At 42.3% G+C, this 24,043-nt stretch overlaps 1 protein-coding gene across 1 annotated transcript in view; it reads left to right on the top strand.

Annotated features, from left to right (window-relative positions):
- LOC124616542 (neural-cadherin-like) overlaps positions 1 to 24,043 on the top strand; it is a 323,640-nt gene that overhangs the window by 265,074 nt on the left and 34,523 nt on the right. The gene's annotated exons all lie outside the window — the stretch shown is intronic.

The following is a 24,043-nucleotide window of genomic DNA, read 5'->3' on the forward strand; positions in this document are numbered from 1 at the left end:
CGAAGCCACGGATCCAAGTGCCGGCCTCTAGGGCCGAGCGGTTCTAGGCGCTTCAGTCCGGAACCGCGCTGCTGCTACGGTCGTAGGTTCGAATTCTGCCTCGGGCATGGATGTATGTGATGTCCTTAGGTTATCAAAATCAAATGTGTGTGAAATCTTATGGGACTTAACTGCTAAGATCATCAGTCCCTAAGCTTACAAACTACTTAACCTAAATTATACTAAGGAGAAACACACCCACCCAAGCCCGAGGGAGGACTCGAACCTCCGTCGGGACCAGCCGCACAGTCCATGACTGCAGCGCCTTAGACCGCTCGGCTAATCGCGCGCGGCGTCCTTAGGTTAGTTAGGTTTAATTAGCTCTAAGTCTTGGGGAATGATGACCTCACATGTTAAGTCCCATAGTGCTCAGAGCCATTTGAATGGATCCAAGTTGTGAAAAAGACACTGTGCAAGCTGGTGGCGGCTCCATAATAGTGTGAGCGGTGTTTACATGGAATGGTCTGGGTTCTCCAGTCCAACTGAACCGATCATTGACGAAATGTCTATGTTCCGCTACCTGTTCCCAAACAATGATGGAATTTTATGGATGACAGGTATTCATGTCACCGGGCCATAATTGTCCGCAGGAACATACTGGACAATTCGAGCAAATTATTTGGCTACCCAGACAGCCCGACATGAACATTTATGGGACATAATGGAGGGGATAGTTCTTTCACAAAGTCTTGCAGCGGCAATACTATCGCAATTATGGACGGCTGCAGAGGCAGTATGGCTTAATTATTCTGCAGGGGACTTCCAAAGGCTTGTTGGGTCCATTCTACACCGAGTTGCTGTACTACACCGGGAAAAAGGAGATCCGACACGATATTAAGAGGTATCCCATGACTTTTATCACCTCTGTGTGTATGTAGTCTTGTGACTGGCTAGAGTCGCCCGCGGTGGACGAGCGGTTCTAGGCGCTTCAGTCCGGAGCTGCGCGACTGCTACGGTCGCAGGTTCGAATTCTGCCTCGGGCATGGATGTATGTGATGTCCTTAGGTTAGTTAGATTTAAGTAGTTCTAAGTTCTAGGGGACTGGTGACCTAAGATGTTAAGCCCCATAGTTCTCAGAGCCATTTGAACCATTTGACTGGCTAGATCTTGTCCGACATAAATTCCTTTCTTTGGCCAACCTCTTCATCTCAGAGTGGCAGTTGCTGCCAACATCTTCAATTATTTGCTGGATGTATTCCAAACTTCCCCTGCAGTGTGAGATTTGAAAGTTTCATTGCGTAATGAGTATTCCATGAAGTATCGGGACTGCAGCCGGATGACGTCAATTTCTTGCCACGATTTGACGGCTGACAACCATTCAGGCACTTCCATGTGAGCGTTCTGCAAAACACTCACCTGAGGATGGCTGAATGTTAGTCAGCCGAAATATCGTGGCAAGAAGTCTACTTCATTCGGCTGAAATTCCGAAACTTTAAGACAATCCCGTGCAGCTTTTACCCTCTACAGCTCCCTCCAGTACCATGGAAGTTATCCCCTGATATTTTAACGCGTGTGCTATGATTCTTTCATGTTTTCTTGTCAGCGTTTTCCGTATATTCCTTTCTTCTCCGACTCTGCTGTGAAACTCCTAATTCCTTATCAGTCCACCAAATTTTCGATATCCTTCTATAGTACCACATCTCAAACGCCCAGAGTCTCTTCTTTTCCGGTGCTCCCATAGTTCATGATTCACTACTGTCCAGTGCTGTGCTCCAAACGTGCATGATCAGAAATTACATCCCCAAATGAAAGCCTATATTTGATACTAACATAGTTCCTTTGGACGGGAATGCCATCTTTGCCTCACTAGTTTGGTTTTTCGTCCTCGCTTCTTCTGTCACGTGTTATTTTGTTCCCAAGGTGGTAGAATACCCTAACTTCGTCTGTTTCGTGGTTATCAGTTTTGGTGTTATATTATCGCTAATCTCGTTTCTGCTACTCATTATTTACGTCTTTCTTCGGTTTACTCTCTATCCATAACCTGTACACGTTAGACTGTTTGTTCCATTCAACACGTCTTCTTCACTTCCATGAGGGTAGCAGTGCCCTTAACGAATGTTGTAACTGATATCCTTTAACCTTGTTATGTGCTCTATTCGCGCATTCCACGAAGACACTGGAAGCGGTAGCTGACGGAGGAAGTAGACTGGACAAAAATCAAATAACTTCAGTTGGCTCTAGCACCATTGTTAATCGTTTCCGCCCTAAACTACCTCTGTCGGTAGATATCATTGACCTTAGCGCACACCTGCTTTCTCTATATGCAAGCAGGCGTGATTTGTGGTGTTCACGATTGCTGAATCTGACTCTGCTCTCATTTTTAATTCTTCCATAAAGAGAAAATTGATCACAAAGAGAACCTGACGGGGGAAGACAGAATGACGATAACATTACTATATTGTGTGACAGTCTTTGCATATAAAACTGTCGAAATCACTTAAGGTTTTTTCTTTACGCTATTTCGTCAGATAATGTGATAAATAAGAAAACATTTCCCGTTCTAGACAGGATTATTCACAAACATCAATAATGATCGTTGACTCTTTCCAGCAATTTATTTCCCCGCACCTTCTTGTGACTCGTAAGAAATTTTTGCTACTTACATCAGCCACCGAGCTTCGTGGTTTCGTGGATTGCGCTTATATTATTATAACGAAATTAGAGTTATATTAATACCTTCAGCTGCTAACGGGCGTTGATATATGTCAACGGTGACAGGTGAAAATGTGTGCCCCGACTGGGACTCGAACCCGGAATCTCCTGCTTACATGGCAGATGCTCGAACCATCTGAGCCACCGAGGGCACAGAGGATAGCGCGACTGCAGGGACTATCTCGCGCACGCCTCCCGCGAGACCCACATTCTCACTTTGTATGTCCGAAAGAACAGACACCATATTCATTTAAGTATATATTATTATACGTTTTTTAACACAGATATACCGACAAATGTCGTTTGGATGCCGTCCATTAATCTACGGATGCTGATTGTTCCGAAGTCGCCTGCCATACAACATATAGCGTGAGAGAACTCGCATTCAGTTTTCGGTAACTGCATATTAGCACAAGATCACTACTCAAAATAGTTTGTACCAGAAATTCACGATAGACGGAAGTTACTACGTATGACAAGAGACAAAAAAATATACTGTTGCCCATAGTAAAAACATATTATGCGCACATATCCCACTCGGCAATAAAACTCTTACTATCCATTCATAACAGAAGATTTTTACCAAAATCATTCACACAACCATCAACGAGACATATCTTTCCTCCTCCCATCCTCACTTCTCCTTTACGGCGACTACCACGTACAAAAACTACGTCTCGCAGCATACAAACTTTCTTCAACCTTTTGACGGAAGCTGTTTTAGGAGACAGTTGAACAGTTAGCCATTTCAGTCAGTGTTTCGTTGGCTTTCGCCTGTATGGCAGCATTTCATTCCCATCCCTTCCCATTGTATTTGCCATCTCTTCCACTTACTGCAACGTAGTGTAGGATGCTGCTTCCGTCCCAACATTTAAACAAGTTCCACTGACGTCAAGGGAGATCAAAGCTTATCAGCGTAGGAGGACTGACAATAGTAGCATCCCAGTTAAACGTAGTCCCTCCACGTGTTGGAACTAGAAATCTTACCCAAATTTTTCTGATTGTAAAATTTGTGTGTGTTCGAAACAACCGAATTCTACTATAAACCAGATGCCGAGCAGCTCACTTTAACCGTGTACTCATGGAAGGAAAAAAATGAATAATTAAATTAAATGCGCTGGCTGGTGTGGCCGAGCGGTTCTAGGCGCTTCAGTCTGGAACCGCGCGACCGTTACGGTCGCAGGTTCGAATCCTGCCTCGGGCATGTATGTGGGTGATGTCCTTGGGTTAGTTAGGTTTAAGTAGTTCTGAGTTCTAGGGGACTGATGGCCTCAGATGTTAAGTCCCATAGTGCTCAGAGCCATTTGAACCACAAATTAAAAGCAGCTAGTGACTGAATTCTGGGCTCGCCATATTTGAGGAACACATCTACGAGAGCAGTTGAAATATCGCACGGAAAATCAAAACATCCACCTGGCCTTGTCTGGAATCTCGGAAATATGGAGTTGTAATTTCGCTGAGAAAGCATGAAAGATCACATCTGTGGCGTCGCATTCAGTGATGTGTCCAGAGATTTATGCCCTCATAATTTCTCTTCGATACGAATAGATAACATTGCGGCCGTCCTTAATTTGCTACTGCAGTGCAGACATTTTCGGTAAACTACACATTAAGATAGCGACCAACACTTTGTCTCCGGATTTAAGGTCGGAATGGTCAGCTTTTCGGAATGTATCACTTTTCCCCATCTCCCGGCCGTTTTATGTAAATGAAGCAATGCTACGAAATTTTCGCTCGCGCATGCAGGCGGTACACTGCACAACATTCCGCGATAGTGTGGAGAATTTCGCTGCTCTCTTAATCTTCACGAAATTACTGTTTTTTCCGATGCCTTAAAAAGCTTTAAAACTGAGGTACCGAGGCGGATATACAGTAACGCTCGTGCCTTGAAGTACTTCATCACCAAGTCGTACCTGTCATTTAGACCAGAACTCTTCATTATTTTTTCATTTATTGTTGTGTTTCTGAAAGCGGTATGTTGTTGTTTAAAGTGGGTGATATACTACACCAGGCGCCTGAAAAGTTGCCATCGCAGAAGTTGTTTCATTATTTCAAACTATTTACAACGAACAGTACATTAAGAAACTTAAATTGCCGTAAACCGGGTATACTTTGACCGTCGTGGTTATTTTGACCACTCATATACCAAAAGTTTTACACCTCCCTTCTGGCTGTCAGTTGGGTGTTCTGTATATACTGTTTGATTGTAAAGTCTCACCAATATACGCTAAATGGGCCATGCACAACTGTTGACGAACCTGTTTCGACTTATTGTATACGATGAAGTGTGTTAAAACAGATTGTGGGTAATCCACCGGTATCATTCAACTGCAAAACGATCGGTGTTTTCAAGTGTATCGTGTATGTAGTCAATTAATTCTCAAAACAGATCACTAATTAGTTTTTTGTTCACATGTATATATCTGCCACTATATTACGATTTCTGGGGTCATGTGCATGATTTCTATATTTCGGGGTTACTTTAAACACTGGTTATTGTTACCCCAGGATTGCAAATATATGGTTTGTTAAACAATATTGATGCCAATGATAGTGTGGAACTAAGGAATACAAACGTTAATCGTCGATATATAGACGAAGGCTCATTTGTAATTGTTAATGTGGCTCTAACTAAGAGAAACAAATGGCAGGCATATATTGCTCAAATTGCGAGCTGCTGTGTTTGAGGTAGTGATTCATGTACAACATATGGTGTCGAATACCTCCGGAAAACAAGGAATGTAGGTTGTTTGGTCACAGGTGCCGGATATTGTGTCGATAAGTGAAGAACGGATGACTTTAATTCTAACTGTATTGGTTGGTTTGAAATTGAAGGTGTTAACGCTGAGTTCCGTTTGGAGCTATGCATGTGGTACCCCATCTTAACAGCTTTCATTACATTTATAATGTTGGTGATGCATCACGCTGATTTATGTACCATAGTAGGTTTTTTTTCTTTCATGAGGCTTAATAAAGCACTTACGGAATCTTTTAGATCAGTGTGTTTATTTCTTGGTGGTGAAAGTTTACTTGTGTCCTTGAAATACTGAAATAGGTACATGTGATGAAAATTGTAAATTTTAAGGTATTATCCAAGAGTGTAAGCGATATATCAGTTACATAGATGTACATGTCAAAGAACGCTGTGAGGCAGCTATCGCTGAGGCAGAGTATGTGTAACAAAGAGCTTATATCGCGCAGTAGTGGGCAGTGACTACTCAGGAGCAGCAAGAGTTGCGCGCCAGAGGCTGGCAGTGTCTGTTGCGATGCTCCGGAGTGAGCAGACGCTTAGTATTAAATATTCAGTGTAATAATTTCAGTGTTGTGTATTAATGATTTGTGGAAAAAATAAGATCTGAAGTAAAATTAATTAAATGACACAACAAGTTTACTGTTACCAGTCACTGTTTATTTATCCCCAAGACGCGTTTCGAAGGTTGAAACCTCCATCTTTAGGTGGATTTACAGTTGTTAGTATGACATTTGTGTGTGTGTGTGTGTGTGTGTGTGTGTGTGTGTGTGTGTGTGTGTGTTGCGCTACCATTTTTTGGAGGAACTTGTGGTACTGTCTCCAGTGGTCACAGGTTCCTTTCACTGTCGTAACACATCACATGTATACTGTCATATTTTGGTTTACAAAATATGACAGTATACATGCGATGTGTTACGACAGGCTTAAAATTGTCAGTGATGCAAGCCCAGTGATTGCACTCGTAAATGGCTCATAGTGGAGCGTCCACCTGTGACGCCAAGTTGTTCGTTTGCCTGCTTAAAAATTCCATTTTTTTATCTTTTGTGACATGCTCGTGGCAGTGGTCTTAGCGAGTGCCTTGTTCTGCCCCTGGCAGCTGCTTGACGGAGCGGGCAGCGGGTGTCGCCGGCCGCGCTGCCAGCCAGGCAAGCATCCAGCGGAGCTGACAAACGGCGCCGCCTCCCGGAGCGGAAAGCCCATTTCCCCAAACAGGCTGATTACAAGCGGCAGCCTAATCTTACTTCTAGCGCGCCGACCGCCCTCCCACTGTATTGATTTCCTTTCGGAAGCCCCCGGCCGCCGACTCGTGGGCTGCGGCTGTCTAGTTCCTGCCGGGAAACGTGCGCACTCTGTGGTCCTCCCGCACTGTTCGTCTCTCCTTCCGAGCGATCTGCCTGCAGATATACCGCCACCAAAGATTGCCTTCTAGGAGGCTAATAGCCGCCAGGAATGTGTCCGTAATGGCTACATAAAACAGCAGCAGCATTGGCCACGGCGTCTCTGAAATGAGCTGCCAACGACGCGAAAAGAGATGGGCGGCTTAATGGCTCTCGGCAGAGAGATATATGTGAAAGAAACTGCACAGCTGCCGAAGCTATTGACTGCCACTTCATAGTTCTGTGACAACTGAGCGTAAGGAGTTTCTTGGGCGGAAGCGTCTGTATTCTGGGGACGGCATTCCGAATAGACCACCCAAGGCAGTGTAATAAATATCCCTGCAATAAGCTTGTAGTAAGAGAGGCCGTTGGTAAAGAAATTGGACGAGTATATGGAGAGAGAGAAAAGAGACGTACGTTGACTACACACCACAGTTAATTAGTGGCTGATAAGACAGTAACTAACAACAGTTTTATTATTATATTTAGTACGTCAGTAAATTGACAAAAACGGAAATGGCCAGGAAAAATAATTTATGCCTCGGGAGGAGGGGGGCGGGGGTGTTAGGGCGCCAAATGATATGTCGCTTGTGTGTAAAATGTTCACGAACTGGTTCTTCTCAAAGCTTCTCTTCCCACTAGGGGCCCATGCGAAACTTTAGCTCTTAATAATGATAGCTGTAACATTTATGTCTAAAGTAAAGTGTGATGTTTATGTCTAACAAAGAATACTTATATCAAGTGGTGTGCTGACTGTGTATCGGACGATCTTACTACACCTCGTTAATCTGAATAAGTACAAAAGTGATCCCTGTGCGAAAATCCATGAACTGCGTGAAATTAATTTCTTACCTCCTATTGGTGCCGCCCTGGATGACGCGTTGTTCTGCTCTCAGCACTACTAAACTAACTACAGATGCAAAAACTAAAATACAAGATATTTGACAAACACATTCAGCATTTGTTTAAATAAAAACGACTTCGAGTTGTGAGGCGGAACATAAGTGAGGAGAATGCCTGTAATATCTTAGTTGAAAATCTTACTATGTTGTGAAACTGACTTCCAATTGTTAAGCCATATCATAAAAATTAAATTTACGCAAACAAATGATCTTCACAAAAAATGCAATTAAAAACTTGGATTTACACACAAAGCTTGTCTCATTCAAATTCGTTCTACAGCAAAACAGCACAAATATATGAATACTGATTACCTTATTGCTGATCGATGTAACAATATGTAGAAAGATTCATCAAAATTTCATGATAATATTTGTAGCCTTTTCTTAATTAATTTTACTTCAAATCGTATTTCTTCCATAAATCATTAATACACAACACTGAAATTATTACACTGATTGTTTAATACTAAGCGACTGAACACTCCGGAGCATCGCAACAACCGCCCGCCACTGCGCCATCTAACATAAGCTCTTTGTTACACATACTGTGCCTGAGCAATAGATGCCTTGCAGCGTTCTTTCACACGTACATCTTTGCAATCGATATATCGCTTACGATCTTGGATAATGCGTTAAAATTTACGATTTTCATTATATGTACATACTTCACAGTATTTCGAATGAGTGTAGTCACTACGATAAGAGTAGTTGTGGGAATGAAAAGGAACATCTTTGAAAATAAACCGAAGGAGGTGAAAGAATAATTATGAATTTATGATACATCCTTCCATCTACAATTCCATGTGTCCAGAAATGTATTTTGCCTTCGGGATGTTTGTCCTGGCTTGTATGATGGGCAGATATCAGGGACTGTCAGTAGAGCCACGTAACTTATAACTTTAACTTGAGAAATATTTTCAGTTACAGTAAACACGCTAGGCTGTAATGATAATAGGCAAATCAGAGTTCAAGGCGGCAGTGAAAATATATTTGTTGTTTTGGCAAGTATATTCATTTTAAAAAAGTCAATATCTACGACGGACAGAGATAATGGAGTACTGCAGTGGTCGTGATTATGACTTGTGACAATCCTATATAAAAATTATCCAATTAAAAAGTACTTTACAACAACAAAATAATATCTGTAATAAGATAATTTGAAAAGGGAGTGTATTATCCGTGATTAATAAGTTAGTTTCGTAAAATATAGATATGAAACTGGGCATCCATGATGGCTTTTTGCCTATGAGAGATAGTCTCTTTTATGTTAAAATTTTCCTCAAATAGTAAGTTTTAGCACATAATCGGTATTCAATGTTAGAAGCCGGTTAAAAAACATTTCTAACGGCAGCTCGTTCATCACTGTACAATTACTATGTGTTGAGAAAAAGAGGTATTCACTTGAGAAATAATATGTATGATAGCAACTCCTTCCTACCTTGTAAACTTGGAACAATTTCTGCTACATACCAGCAAACAATCCGGTGGGCTGTGGCTAAACCATTTCTTCACATGTATCCCTTCTTCTACGAATGCTAGTCCCGTTTGGAATGTAGGAGAGAAGTCTCGTACCAGCGGAGGTAAAGCTGTGCTTTGTTGAAAGTTTGCACAAGAAGAAAACTCCCTGTTCTTCACAAGTAAAAAGACAGAAAAGACTTTAAAAACTTTCGACCTGTCTGCCTACTCTCCAAAATGTCCAACATACTCACCGAAATTACCACCAACACTACTAAAAAAAACCATTGGATTCTGGTTAGGCGAAAGAAATAAGCAGGCGTTAAAAGTCGACACCGGATTGTAGAGAAGAGCAATGTTTGTGAATTAACACATTCCCAAGGTTTCCTGGATTTTGAGAACACTTCTGACTCCGTTGCAACATAATATTTGCGAAACACTTTGGAGAAACAAGGTACAGTATAGAGGTCACTGGTAATACGACGTAATGTATTTCAGTGCTACAGCTTGTGACAAATTCAGTACTGAACGAGAGATCAGGCACTGACATTCCGTCTCACAAAACTGTTCTCAGGAAGTTTTAACATGCCGAAATTGGGAAATGAAAGAGATATAAGTGTTAATGAGGAACAGGATCGATTGTTTGAGTGCTACAGTTCGGATCTAAATCAAGATTTGTACAGAAATAAAGAATGAATAACATAACTTCGAAAGAGAAACATGCTGTTCTGTGCGGGACTATACAAAGTGGGTAATGTATGACTGACAAAGAGGATCTGCAGCTCCTAATGCAAACAATAAAGTAATGTTAGTTTCGTCTTCATTCCGGAGACTGGTTTCATGCTGCCCTCCACTCTGCACAATGTGCAGGCCTCTTCATCTCCCTGTATAACTACTGCAACTTACATCCAATTGAACCTACTTACTGTATTCATTTCTTGGTCTCCCTCTATAATTTTCATCCTCCTCCCCTCTCTTCCGCTTCTCCCTCCATCCCCCCCCCCCCCCCATACACACACACGTTTACCTCAGTTACCAAATTTACGATTCATTGATGTCCCAGAATATGTCCTGTCAACAGATCTCATCTTTTAGTCAAGTAGTGCCGCAAATTTCTTTTCTCCACAGTCCGATTCAGTACCTCCACGTTAGTAACCCAATCTAGCCTTCTAATATTCATCATTCTCCCATCGCATCACATTTCAAAAACTTCAGTTCTTTTCTTGTTGAACTCCTTATCTCTCACGTTTCATATCCGTGTAATGTTGCGCTCCATACAGTATAGACCAATACTGTGAATAAAAACTTCCTAATGCTTAAATGTATATTCAGCTAGCGACGTGTCCTGTCTTCGCACAGGTAGCACTAAGTATTGAGACCGGACGACTTGTCTGGTGTAGCGGTAATAAATGATGTACACAAATGTACCTCGTGAATGAGATCACCTGCCAGTGAAAACCGTGTCAAAAACTCTCCAGTAGTTCTGAGATGAATCTACACACATGGGCAGAAGAACGAGCAGGACACTTGAGTTTAGTAGTGTTGTGTACGCAGGGTGTCTCACAAATGTTGCGACAAACTTTGAGGAGTTGTAGAGGGTGTCTTGAGAAACAAATCGAGGATAGGAAACCGTGTACGTGAAGTCGTCGAACGACGCTACAGAGCACCGAAGTTATAGGCGACGGCCCCTGTTATTACGCCACCTGTTAGGCAGCAAACGTGACTTTCTACGCTGACGTGCCGCAGCCGGAACAGCTGGCAGTGTTGTTCGTTATTCAGTGATCGCGATTGATTGGCACGATCGCCAGTGGAGAAGGTGAAGCTAGATGCTGTGTAGACAGGCCTTCTCTCGTACGTATACGACAAACTGTTGCCTTCGTGGATGACTGTTTTTCACCTCCAGATTATTTTTCTCCTGTAGAGAGTTTCAGGGAGAGCATAAGGGAACAATTGACAGGAATGGGGGAAAGAAATACAGTAGAAGAAGAATGGGTAGCTCTGAGGGATGAAGTAGTGAAGGCAGCAGAGGATCAAGTAGGTAAAAAGACGAGGACTAATAGAAATCCTTGGGTAACAGAAGAAATATTGAATTTAATTGATGAAAGGAGAAAATATAAAAATGCAGTAAATGAAGCAGGCAAAAGGGAATACAAACGTCTCAAAAATGAGATCGACAGAAAGTGCAAAATGGCTAAGCAGGGATGGCTAGAGGACAAATGTAAGGATGTAGAGGCTTGTCTCACTAGGGGTAAGATAGATACTGCCTACAGGAAAATTAAAGAGACCTTTGGAGATAAGAGAACGACTTGTATGAATATCAAGAGCTCAGATGGAAACCCAGTTCTAAGCAAAGAAGGGAAGGCAGAAAGGTGGAAGGAGTATACAGAGGGTTTATACAAGGGCGATGTACTTGAGGAAATGGAAGAGGATGTAGATGAAGATGAAATGGGAGATAAGACACTGCGTGAACAGTTTGACAGAGCACTGAAAGACCTGAGTCGAAACAAGGCCCCGGGAGTAGACAACATTCCATTAGAACTACTGAAGCCCTTGGGAGAGCCAGTCATGACAAAACTCTACCATCTGGTGAGCAAGATGTATGAGACAGGCGAAATACCCACAGACTTCAAGAAGAATATAATAATTCCAATACCAAAGAAAGCAGGTGTTGACAGATGTGAAAATTACCGAACTATCAGTTTAATAACTCACGGCTGCAAAATACTGACGCGAATTTTTTATAGACGAATGGAAAAACTGGTAGAAGCGGACCTCGGGGAAGATCAGTTTGGATTCCGTAGAAATGTTGGAACACGTGAGGCAATACTAACCTTACGACTTATCTTAGAAGAAAGATTAAGAAAAGGCAAACCTACGTTTCTAGCATTTGTAGACTTAGAGAAAGCTTTTGACAACGTTAACTGGAATACTCTCTTTCAAATTCTGAAGGTGGCAGGGGTAAAATACAGGGAGCGAAAGGCTATTTACAATTTGTACAGAAACCAGATGGCAGTTATAAGAGTCGAGGGGCATGAAAGGGAAGCAGTGGTTGGGAAAGGAGTGAGACAGGGTTGTAGCCTCTCCCCGATGTTATTCAATCTGTATATTGAGCAAGCAGTAAAGGAAACAAAAGAAAAGTTCGGAGTAGGTATTAAAATTCATGGAGAAGAAGTAAAAACTTTGAGGTTCGCCGATGACATTGTAATTCTGTCAGAGACAGGACTTGGAAGAGCAGTTGAACGGAATGGACAGTGTCTTGAAAGGAGGATATAAGATGAACATCAACAAAACCAAAACGAGGATAATGGAATGTACTCAAATTAAATCGGGTGATGCTGAGGGGATTAGATTAGGAAATGAGACACTTAAAGTAGTAAAGGAGTTTTGCTATTTAGGGAGTAAAATAACTGATGATGGTCGAAGTGGAGAGGATATAAAATGTAGACTGGCAATGGCAAGGAAATCGTTTCTGAAGAAGAGAAATTTGTTAACATCGAGTATAGATTTAAGTGTCAGGAAGTCGTTTCTGAAAGTATTTGTATGGAGTGTAGCCATGTACGGAAGTGAAACATGGACAATAAATAGTTTGGACAAGAAGAGAACAGAAGCTTTCAAAATGTGGTGCTACAGAAGAATGCTGAAGATTAGATGGGTAGATCACATAACTAATGAGGAGGTATTGAATAGGATTGGGGAGAAGAGACGTTTGTGGCACAACTTGACTAGAAGAAGGGATCGGTTGGTAGGACATGTTTTGAGGCATCAAGGGATCACAAATTTAGCATTGGAGGGCAGCGTGGAGGGTAAAAATCGTAGAGGGAGACCAAGAGATCAATACACTAAGCAGATTCAGAAGGATGTAGGTTGCAGTAGGTACTGGGAGATGAAGAAGCTTGCACAGGATAGAGTAGCATGGAGAGCTGCATCAAACCAGTCTCAGGACTGAAGACCACAACAACAACAACATACCGAAAAACATTGGAAATTTTAGAGGATTCCAGGAGAAACTGCAGATGGAAACACGCGTCCGAAACCGTCATCCGTAGAGGCAACAGGGCACCGCATTCATAGGAGATAAGGCGTTTCTGTGAGGCAACGGCGATCGTGGCAATCAGTCGCAATCATTAAATAACGAACAACATTGCGAGACGTCGCACTTACGGTCCGTCAGGTCCTTCTGCCGAAGGTGTTGCCTTGTGGCAGGCGCCGCCGCCTGTAACTTACCATGTTTCCGGACACGGCTTCCTGTTCCCGATTTGTTCCTCAAGGCACCCTCTACAGTCTCTCGAAGTTTGTTCGTAACATTTCTGGCACATCCTGTAGATGGTAGTAAATTTCTCTTTTCAGAATTGCGTTTCTTGCTATCGCCAAGCTGCATTTTATATTCTCTACTTCATTCGTCGTCACTTATTTTGCTGCCCAAATAATAAAACTTATCTACTTCTTTTTGTGTCTCATTTTCTAATCAGATTACCTCAGTATCGTCTGATTTAATTTCACTGCATTCTATTACCCTTGTTTTACATTTTTAGCTGTTCATCTTATAATTGAATTTCAGCCATTCCGTTCAACTACTCTTCCTAGTCCCTTGCTGTCTCTGACTCAATTACAGTATCATTATCAAACCTCAAAGTTTTGACTACGTCTGCCTGATCTTTAACTCCCTTTCCAAATTTGTTCTTCACAGCTTGCTGGATGCGCAGATTGAGGATGGACTACAATCCTGTCTCAATTCCCTAACTATTTATTGCCTTCCTTCCCTGTCATTCGAAGCGTAGTCATTCAGCGTAGTTCCTGTACATGTCGTAGACAACATTTCGCTCCTCTATTTTATCACCAGTCAACCATGTATATGCGAGGGTTGGAACTTAAATAGTGGCAACTATTTATTCACAACCGATACAAAAGGGTTACATGTTTGCACGTGTTACTGTCCTTCAAAGTAGTCACCAGCGTTGTGTAGAACCCGTTGCCAGCGATGTGGAAGGCATAGTATACCGTCAATGGAGCCTGTTCTGTTGATGTCGCACCATGGAGCGGTCTGTCGAATCTCTGGAACAATTCTGAAGCGAATGCCACGAAGTGTCTCCTTCATCTTCGGAATCAAATCAGTCACAAGGACTTAAGTCCGGGGAGTATGGTGGATGGTACAGTATTTCCCAGTCCCGTCGACCGAACAGAGCAGCCACAGCTTGTGCTGTTTGCGCCCGCGCATTGTCGAGCAAAATGATGGGTGGGTTGCGCAGAAAGTGTCGCCGCATCTTTCGCAGAGCTCCAGGTGATGCTCCAAAAACGAACAGTAATACTGTGCATTGACGGTCTGCCGTGGAGGAACGTAATGAGTTAGGATAACACTATCACAGTCGTACACGAGAATCACCATAACTTTCACCATACTGGGGCTCTGAAGCACTTTTGACTTTCGCAGCGACCCATAATGACGCCATTCGTTGGATTGGTGTTTCAGTTTTCGCTTCGTGGCATTCACTTCAGAACTGTTCCAGAGATTCGACAGGCAGTAGACCGCTCCATTCGCACTATCAAGAGAACAGGCTCGGCTAACGGTAAACTACGCCTTCCACATCGCTGGCAACAGGTTCTACATACCGCTGGTGACTACCTTGAAGAACAGTTACAGGTGCAAACGTGTAACTCTTTTGTAGCGGTTGAGAATAAATAGTTGCCACTAAATTCCAACCCTCGTAGATTTCTAACAAGACCGTGAAGGTTCATGAATGTACAAAAGATCTGCAACAAGTTGATATCCCAAACATCACGATCAGGAACTTGGATGGATTCAAGACAGATGGGTCAAAACTACCACGGCTCCAGAGTGGTATAAGAAACCAGCAGACAATGAGGACCTCTGTCGGAAGAAAATGGTCTTCACCGAGGACTTCACAGATACGGCCAGGTTGCCAAAGTCTTCACGGATGCCTTCTGAAACACAGAAAGTGAAATGAAATGAAATTCGTATAAATTAACAACCGCCTAAAGCAAGAGAACTAAAACTCCTGTGAGTACTACACTCTTATGTTGGAGGGTAGCAAGTGAATTATGTTTAGTCAGTTAGGCTATGTTGCACGACCATTCCGTTTCTGGGCATTACTGGAGTTTTCGTAACTTCCTACAGGTAGACGCTGTTGTATTTCTACTTTTAATACCACAATCTATAAAATACGTACACTAACAGTGTGCCCAATTTAATGTTTGGCATTTACATCCATTTCTAAGAAATACATTCGTCTTCAAGACTGGACGTGTGTTCTGCAAAGTTAAGGCCTATGCTGCATCTAGAACTACTACTACTGTTATTACTTGGGTGGTTATAATTAAAAGTGTGGACTGTAATTATCATATGGCAGCGAAACTAGGCAGGTAGTACAATGGATTAACACGGAACCAATGTTCGCAGGAAAAAAAAAAATTAGTTACCAGTTTAGATCATCAGGAGAAAACCTGGCACTGTGAATGCACGAAAGTCGCACAGAATTTATTCCATATATAATGAATTAGAAAAGGTACGTGGACAGAAAAGGTCGAACAAGTGAGAAAGACGTAATGTTGACATTGTGCCTTACACAATTTGTTCAATATGAGCACCAGAGGTGCCTATGAGATGGTGTACAGCGCCAGATTTGCACCTAGTGCCCAAAATTTGAATTATTATTATTTTTTTTTAGCGTAAATCGGTCTAGCATCAACGCATTAGCTTATTTGTGAAATTTCACTGCCATACGATAATTACAGCCCACACTAGGCCTCCGTGAGTCTCTGCACTTTTAAATATAACTGCCCGGACATATTCAGGACCTGATGAAAACAGACGCGGTTACTACTTGAATACCCTCGCTTGTAGTCTCCCGAAGTACTCCATTAATCGCGTGCAATAACTGCCGCTATCAATTTTATACCACTGAAGTACATTTTTCCCGTGTGGGCCATCAACTCTGACATTTGCAAGGAAAAATAAACATCTCCAAATGTAGGCGCACGTAAACACATTTGTACAAAATAAATATTTTTTGTATTTATTTTTTGTCGGTTTCCAATTTTGCGTGTGGTCACAAAAAATTTGCAGTTACTGGACGTTAGCACGTGTTTATTCCGGACTGAGTGAATGGACTCCCCCTCCCTCCCCTCCTCTTCGCTTAATTTTATACATTTTTTATTTTTGTTCCTGGAGGGTCTGAACACAGGTTGCCATCTAACTTGTCATAGAACTGTACTCCTATCTTTGGTTCATGCATTATCTTCTTAAAGTTCCCTAAACAGGCAAACAGGTGCTACTAACATCGCAGTGAGATCAGATTCAGCGCTGTTTGCATGAGGTGTCAACTGTTCCAGTGTATGCTTCTCCTCTCTGTCTGTCTCTCTCTGTAGTTAAACCCTTCACCAAACGGAAGGTTTGGCTGAACAACACTGCCCTTTACTAGGATCCTATAGGAGGGGTGGTAACCTCTTGGCTTCCTTCGTCCTTCAATCTAATTTACCGAGCCTGTCGAGGGGACCTACCGCTTAACGCGGACCCCAAATCACAATGCAACGCGTTATTGTTCACCTAAAAAATAGTCTAAGACTTGAAAGAAGTGATAACATACATAAAAATCATGCAACTGACTGGGGATCGAACCTGAAACTTTTGATTCGTGTTCTGCCACTTAACTAAGCCGTAACCACACACAAATTCTTATTTGGTGTCTACATCTACATGGCTACTCTAAAAATAATATTTAAGTGCCTGGCAGAGGGTTCATCGAATCACCTTCTTATTAATTCTTTAGTGTTCAACTCTCGAACTGCACGCGAAAGAACGAACACCTGTATCTTTCCTTGCGAGCTCTTATTTCCGATATTTTATTATGATGATCGTTTCTCCTTATGTAGGTCGGCGTCAACAAAATATTTTCGCATTCGGAGGAGAAAGTTGGTGATTTAAATTTTGTGAGAAGACTCCGCAGCAACGAGAAACGCCTTTGTTTTAGTGGTGTGCACCCCAAATCCTGTATCATGTCCGTGACACTTTCGCCCCTGTTTCTCGATAACGCAAAACGTGCTTCTCTTCTTTGAACTTTATCCATGTTCTCCGTTAATCCTATCGGGTAAGGCACCCACACCGCCCAACAGTGCGCCAAAAGAGGACGAACAAGCGTTGTGCAGTTAGCCTCTTTAATAGATTTGTTGCAGTTTGTAAGTGTTCTCCTAATAAATCGCAGTCTATGGTTCGCCTTCCCCACAATATTTTCTTCGTGTTCTTTCCAATATAAGCTGATTGTAAATGTAATTCCTAGGTATTTGATTGATACATCGTACAACCAAAATTTAACGGATTCCTTTTAGCACTCATGTGGATGACCTGAGATTTCTCATTATTTAGGGACAACTTCCACCTTTTGCGCTATACAGTTATCTTTTCAGTCCCGGCGGAGGTTCGAGTCCTCCCTCGGGCATGGGTGCGAGTGTTTGTCCTTAGGATAATTTAGGGTAAGTAGTGTGTAAGCTTAGGGACTGATGACCTTAGCAGTTAAGTCCCGTAAATTTTTTTTTAAGTTATCTTTTCTAAATCGTTTTGCAATTTGCTTTGATCTTCTGATGACTTCACTGGACAATAAACGACATCATCATCTGCGAACAACCCAACACGGCTGCTCAGATTATCTCCTAACTCGTTTATATAGATAATGAACAGCAGAGGGCCTATAACGCTACCTTGGGGAACGCCGGAAATCACTTCTGTTTTACTGGACGACTCTCCGTCAGTTGCTACAAACTGTGACCTCTCTGACAGGAACTCACGAATCCAGTCGCACAACTAAGGCGTTATTCCATTATCACGCAACTTGATTACAAGCCGCTTGTGAGGTACAAAAGCCTTCTGAAAATACGCAATCAATTGGAAATACCTTGTCGATAGCACTCAACACTTCGTGTAAGTAAAGACCTAGTTATGTTTCACATGTTTTCTAAATCCGTGTTGACTGTGTGTCAATAGACCGCTGTCTTCGAGGTTATTTATAATGTTCGAACACAATCCTGCTGCATACCGACGTTAATGATGTCGGGGTGTAATTTAGTGGATTACTCCTATTGCCTTTCTTGAGTATTGGTGTGACCTCTGCAACTTTCCGGTATTTAGGTACGGGGTCTTTCATCGAACGAGCGATTGTATTTGATTGTTAAATATATTAGCTGTAAACACTTGGCCGGCCGAAGTGGCTGAGCGGTTCTAGGCGCTACAGTCTGGAAGCGCGCGAGCGCTACGGTCGCAGGTTCGAATCCTGCCTCGGGCATGGATGTGTGTGATGTCCTTGGGTTAGTTAGGTTTAAGTAGTTCTAAGTTCTAGGGGACTGATGACCGCAGCAGTTAAGTCCCATAGTGCTCAGAGCCATTTGAACAATTTTTTTAAACACTTGTAGCGCTACCAATACATTATATTTATCGTATAATTAGAAGTAATATCGTTTAAAATGTCGAGTAACATTACAGAGTCATTGATTTTATGTAAGTACGATTTTAATAATTAGGAAACAACAGAATCCAATTAAAAAAGTATTAATGTTTTCCGGTAATATCGTTCGTACTCCAATATGTAAATGCGTCAGAGAGATTTTCTGGCTATCATTTGCGTTCCATTGAAACGCTGTATTCGCTGTGCAGAGATATAAATGTGTATCGTCAGTGAATAAGAGCGTGTTGAGCCGTTGTTCGAATGTCGTTCATGGTTCATGATTTGTTGAAGTACCTCGGAGCTGCGGAGCGCTTTTGCGATTTTCCAGTAATGCTGTATTGAAGCCCTCTTTAATGCCGTCTCTCGAGCACACGGTTATTGGACGATCTTGTTTAAACCCAGTGAGTAAAGTTGATGTTTCACTGTATGTACTCATTCACTGACTAGCCATAGACTTCATTTCGTTCCTTTTTTCTCTCTACTATAACCAACAGGAGAAGATTGCCTATATTACCTATATTTCAGTTTAAAATGATTAAATTTCTTCAATTAAAATTTCTATTTCAAGTGTTAATTTCATTAATATTGTCGAACTGAATTTGGAGTTACTTTCTTAGTCTAATTTCACACAAAAGTAAGTTTGTTTGTTGTCTTTCACTTCCTTCTGGTGTTCGCAGTATACAAGGACTATTTTTTTTCTTATTCTTTCCAATGTGCTTGTCACGGGAATGAAAATTGCATGCGATGAAAAAACGACAGATATTTCCTATTGCGTGTTAGAGACATTTTGTTATGCATATATTAAAAATCATTCACTACGTTAATGAGAATGCAAGAGTATTCATTCATTACGTCAGTGAAAATTCTAGTCAGTATTAATTGTTTACACGTTTTGCAGTTAAAGTAAAAGCAATAATTAATGCGGTACGTGGGATCACGGACGGAAATGTGATCCATCATCTTCTGTCGGTAATTCTGGAAATGAAGATTGAATGAGGTGTAATGTTTTGTACATCATAACACACGACATGCTGTGCGTTCTCTTGTTTCACAGGATGTTGCAACATCCCATCCTCACCACCTCTTCCCTGTTTTCCGTGCACTCCTTGTGTTGTATTTACAAGGGTTTCATATTAAACACGGTGCCAGTGCTGTGTTCGCTTTACGTTTTTTCATCTAATTAGCATATTTACCCGCGTGTTATTTGTTCAACAATTTTCTGCTTCTGTAGCAGCAGTTGTAAATTGCGCAAACGTACAAATTTGAGCATTCACTTGAAATGGCGATTTGTTAACATATGTAACGCATCCGTTACCAGGCGGCATATTGGTAGCGAGATGTCGCATTAATACTGAAAGCAGTTCATTAAACGTTGATATTTCCAAGGATGAGGATATATAGCACGAAATGCATCCTGGAAAAGTATGATTCAGAGCGTCTAGTCACGGGTCTTTTAATGCGCCGGTTAGTAGTCGAACTCAAAAGTTCTTGACGAATCTTGTGTCCTCAAGGTTCAGAAACGAATTGGCGTATTTTGACAATCATTTAGTAAGACATCGGTTGTGATTCTACTGTCAAAGTATCTGGCATTCAGAACTGGACAAGAAAGAAAGGAAACTACACACGCAATTTAAGGACCACAATTTTAGTATAACTGGACGAAGAGGAGAAATGAAGATGTATACAGAAACATAGAAACGGTCACAGTCGCTATAAGGAAGAGGAGATTAAAGTTTTACGGACGTATTTACACAGTGAATGAAAACAGGCTAACAAATGAAAGTTTTAATTTCATTTCCGAATTAAAAAAGAACCACGAGATGGCTGGAAGAGACAAGAAGAGATTTAAGAAAGCTTAACGTCAGAGAAGGCACCATGCACGACAGGAAAAATTTCAGGCTACTGATCAATGCAGCAACATTTCCTGTCCAACAACAAAAACCACAACTTAGGTGGGCGATGTCAAATGAACAGATGCAGGCCATCATAGGCCAGCGCATGAGAAAGTTCTGAGAAGATAAGAAGAAAAAAATTGTGCCATAGTCTTAAGTTCTAAAAGGTCTACAACTGGCCAATTTCTGTTATATACGAGGGTTGGAACTTAAATAGTGGCAACTATTTATTCACAACCGATACAAAAGAGTTACATGTTTGCACCTGTTACTGTCCTTCAAAGTAGTCACCAGCGTTGTTTGGAACCCGTTGCCAGCTATGTGGAAGGCGTAGTACACCGTTAGCAGAGCCTGTTCTGTTGATGGTGCGAATAGAGCGTTCTACTGCCTGTCGAATCTCTGGAACAGTAATAAAAATTAGCTGATCGCGCAACTTCTGCGCTTTTATGTAACCGAAGCGATTACTTTTCATGCGAATACAGTTTACAAGCACAAACGTAAGAAGATCTATGTAATTGGCTCAAATGGCTCTGAGCACTATGGGACTTAACATCTGAGGTCATCAGTCCCCGATCTATGTAATTACTGTTCTTATTTTTTATTCGCTAGAACTTTTTTCATCGTGATCAAAGGCGATAGTTTCCTATTTTACTGCTAAATGCGTAAGTTGATTACAAATAACAAAACCGTTTTTTACCTAAGTAGACGTAGTATTGAAGCATTGTTTGCTGTATTTCTGTGGTTTAGTTTTTATTCGTTTTACCTTGTTGTTCAGAAAACTGTGTTTTCTAGCACTATATGATGAATCTGTACTGTTTTCTTTATTTTAACTACAACACCCCTCTGTTTCACATTACAAATGAACGATTTTTGTAATAAAACCTGAATTACAAATTGACAATTTCAATTTTGCGATAAATACTGTTTGTTTTTTTAAGTCACGGAAGGGAAGGTAAATATGTAGAATAAAAATGTTAGGTGGTTCTTTATAGACCCTCACTCAGTTTCTAGAATGTTTACCGCTCCCGGATTTTAGGGGAACCTAGTAAGACACTGATCACATACGTAAAGTAAACGATCGTTATGAGGTAACGCCCAATAGTCATGTAACACACCTAACGTGTAGGTAATGCGCGTATGACCTTAACTGGCTAAAACTACTTGTAAAAACTGCATTAGCCTACGCTTACTTAAGGTAGTCTGTGTTAGCCTACGGTCATCTTACAACTTCAGCTACAAAACATATTTTCATCCGTTTGATATGCATACCAGCATGCATTCGAGGAGAAATGGCGTAATTTTAGTGCGATTTCTGGATCGCATTCGAAGTGAAGTGGCATAATTTTAGTGCGATATTTACAGTGTGGTGTAGCACATTAGCATATGATAACTGGGCACCACTGTCCATTATTGAATACTGCGAAGTTAACGTAACTTTCTGTTCATATTCACTGAAAATCAATTTTGTTTGGTTTCGAGAACCTTACATGCGTAATTTACCTTTTGGCGTTTCATATGTCGTGACGATTGGGATTCGTACCGTCGTTGTTTTCCGCTGAGGTCTCTGCGGCATATCCGTAGGTACAAAAGAAATTCCGTGCCCGTTTTTTCCCCTCTGCGCGCGATGCGATGAAATATTCGAGCCGGGCTGGATTTTTGGGAGACTGGTTACATACGACGTTGGCAGCTGTGAGGTGACAGGCCACATTGGAACGCTGAAAGCTGTGAACGCGCCGCGCTGTGGGTGCTTCTTTTTTGTTGTTGGAGTGAACGGGCGGACGCTTAAAGTCCCTCTGGAGGCGGCGTTGCCTAGCGACCGTTGCCGGGGCGACGCGCTTGTTAGGCGAGATTCGCGCTGCCTCACGGTAGCCGCCACCGGGCGCTGCCATGTTGATGGATTGCCTCTCGTGCTTCATTAGGGCGCAGTCCGCACATCTGCTGTCGTCATCACCGCTACCGAATTCATCAGCGGCCGTGACTGTCAGATCAGATGCCTCGCTTTACAGTACCGTTTGCTGGGAAGCGAGCGGATAGCACGCAGCGAACGAATCTCATATTCATTCTGAGACAGTCTGAAGAGCAGTAAGGACGAATTCTGAGTTCAGTCTCGCAGTCGTTTCACCTTATTTTATGAGTCTATTCACAAAACAATGCCTGCAGTGGCCTCTTACCACTGTTACCAAACGAAATTATGGGGCGTGATTCGGAGTTAAACGGAATTTTCACGTACTGGAGCAGATGAGACCATGCTGTGAAAGTTATTCGTCTGCGCAAATTCTCTGTGTAACCATCCTGCCCTTTGTCTTACCCGATTCAGGGAAGAACAGAAAGCCGCCGGATGCGGATATGAACAATGCTCCTTCCATGTACAGCGTTTGAACCACAGTCTACATGCGGGTTACAGGGTAAAGAAAAATGCAATATTCTGCTTGCCGTTACGCCTCACGTCCTCCAGCAGAACGTATGGTATCTACACTACTGGCCATTAAAATTCCTATACCACGAAGATGACGTGCTACAGAAGCGAAATTTAACCGACAGGAAGAAGATGCTGAGATATGCAAATGATTAGCTTTTGAGAGCATTCACACAAGGTTAGCACCGGTGGCGACACCTAAAACGTGCTGATATGAGGAAAGTTTTAAACCGATTTCTCATACACAAACAGCAGTTGACGTGAGTTGCCTGGTGAAACGTTGTTGTGATGCCTCGTGTAAGGAGGAGGAATGCGCACCATCACGTTTCCGACTTTGATAAAGGTCGGATTGTAGCATATCGCGATTGCGGTTTATCGTATTGCGACATTGCTGACCGCGTTGGTCGAGATCCAATGACTGTTAGCAGAATATGGAATCGGTGGGTTCAGGAGGGTAATACGGAACGCCGTGCTGGATCCCAACGGCCTCGTGTCACTAGCAGTCGAGATGACAGGCATCTTATCCGCATGGATATAACGGATCGTGCAGCCACGTCTCGATCCATGAGTCAACAGATGGGGACGTTTGCAAGACAACAACCATCTGCACGAACAGTTCGACGACGTTTGCAGCAGCATGGACTATCAGGTCGGAGACCACGGCTGCGGTTACCCTTGACGCTGCATCACAGACAGGAGCGCCTGCGATGATGTACTCAACGACGAACCTGGGTGCACGAATGGCAAAACGTCATTTTTTCGGATGAATCCAGGTTCTGTTTACGGCATCATGATGGTCGCATCCGTGTTTGGCGACATCGCGGTGAACGCACTTTGGAAGCGTGTATTCGACATCGCCATACTGGTGTATCACCCGTCGTGATGGTATGGGGTGTCATTGGTTACACGTCTCGGTCACCTCTTGTTCGTATTGACGGCACTTTGAACAGTGGACGTTACATTTCAGATGTATTACGACCTGTGGCTGTACCTTTCATTCGATCCCTGCGAAACCCTACATTTCAGCGGGATAATGCACGACCGCGTGTTCCAGGTCCTGTATGGGCCTTTCTGGATACAGAGAATGTTCGACTGCTGCCCTGGCCAGCA

Source organism: Schistocerca americana, chromosome 5 (assembly GCF_021461395.2).
Source record: "Schistocerca americana isolate TAMUIC-IGC-003095 chromosome 5, iqSchAmer2.1, whole genome shotgun sequence".
Taxonomy (NCBI): Eukaryota; Metazoa; Arthropoda; class Insecta; order Orthoptera; family Acrididae; genus Schistocerca; species Schistocerca americana.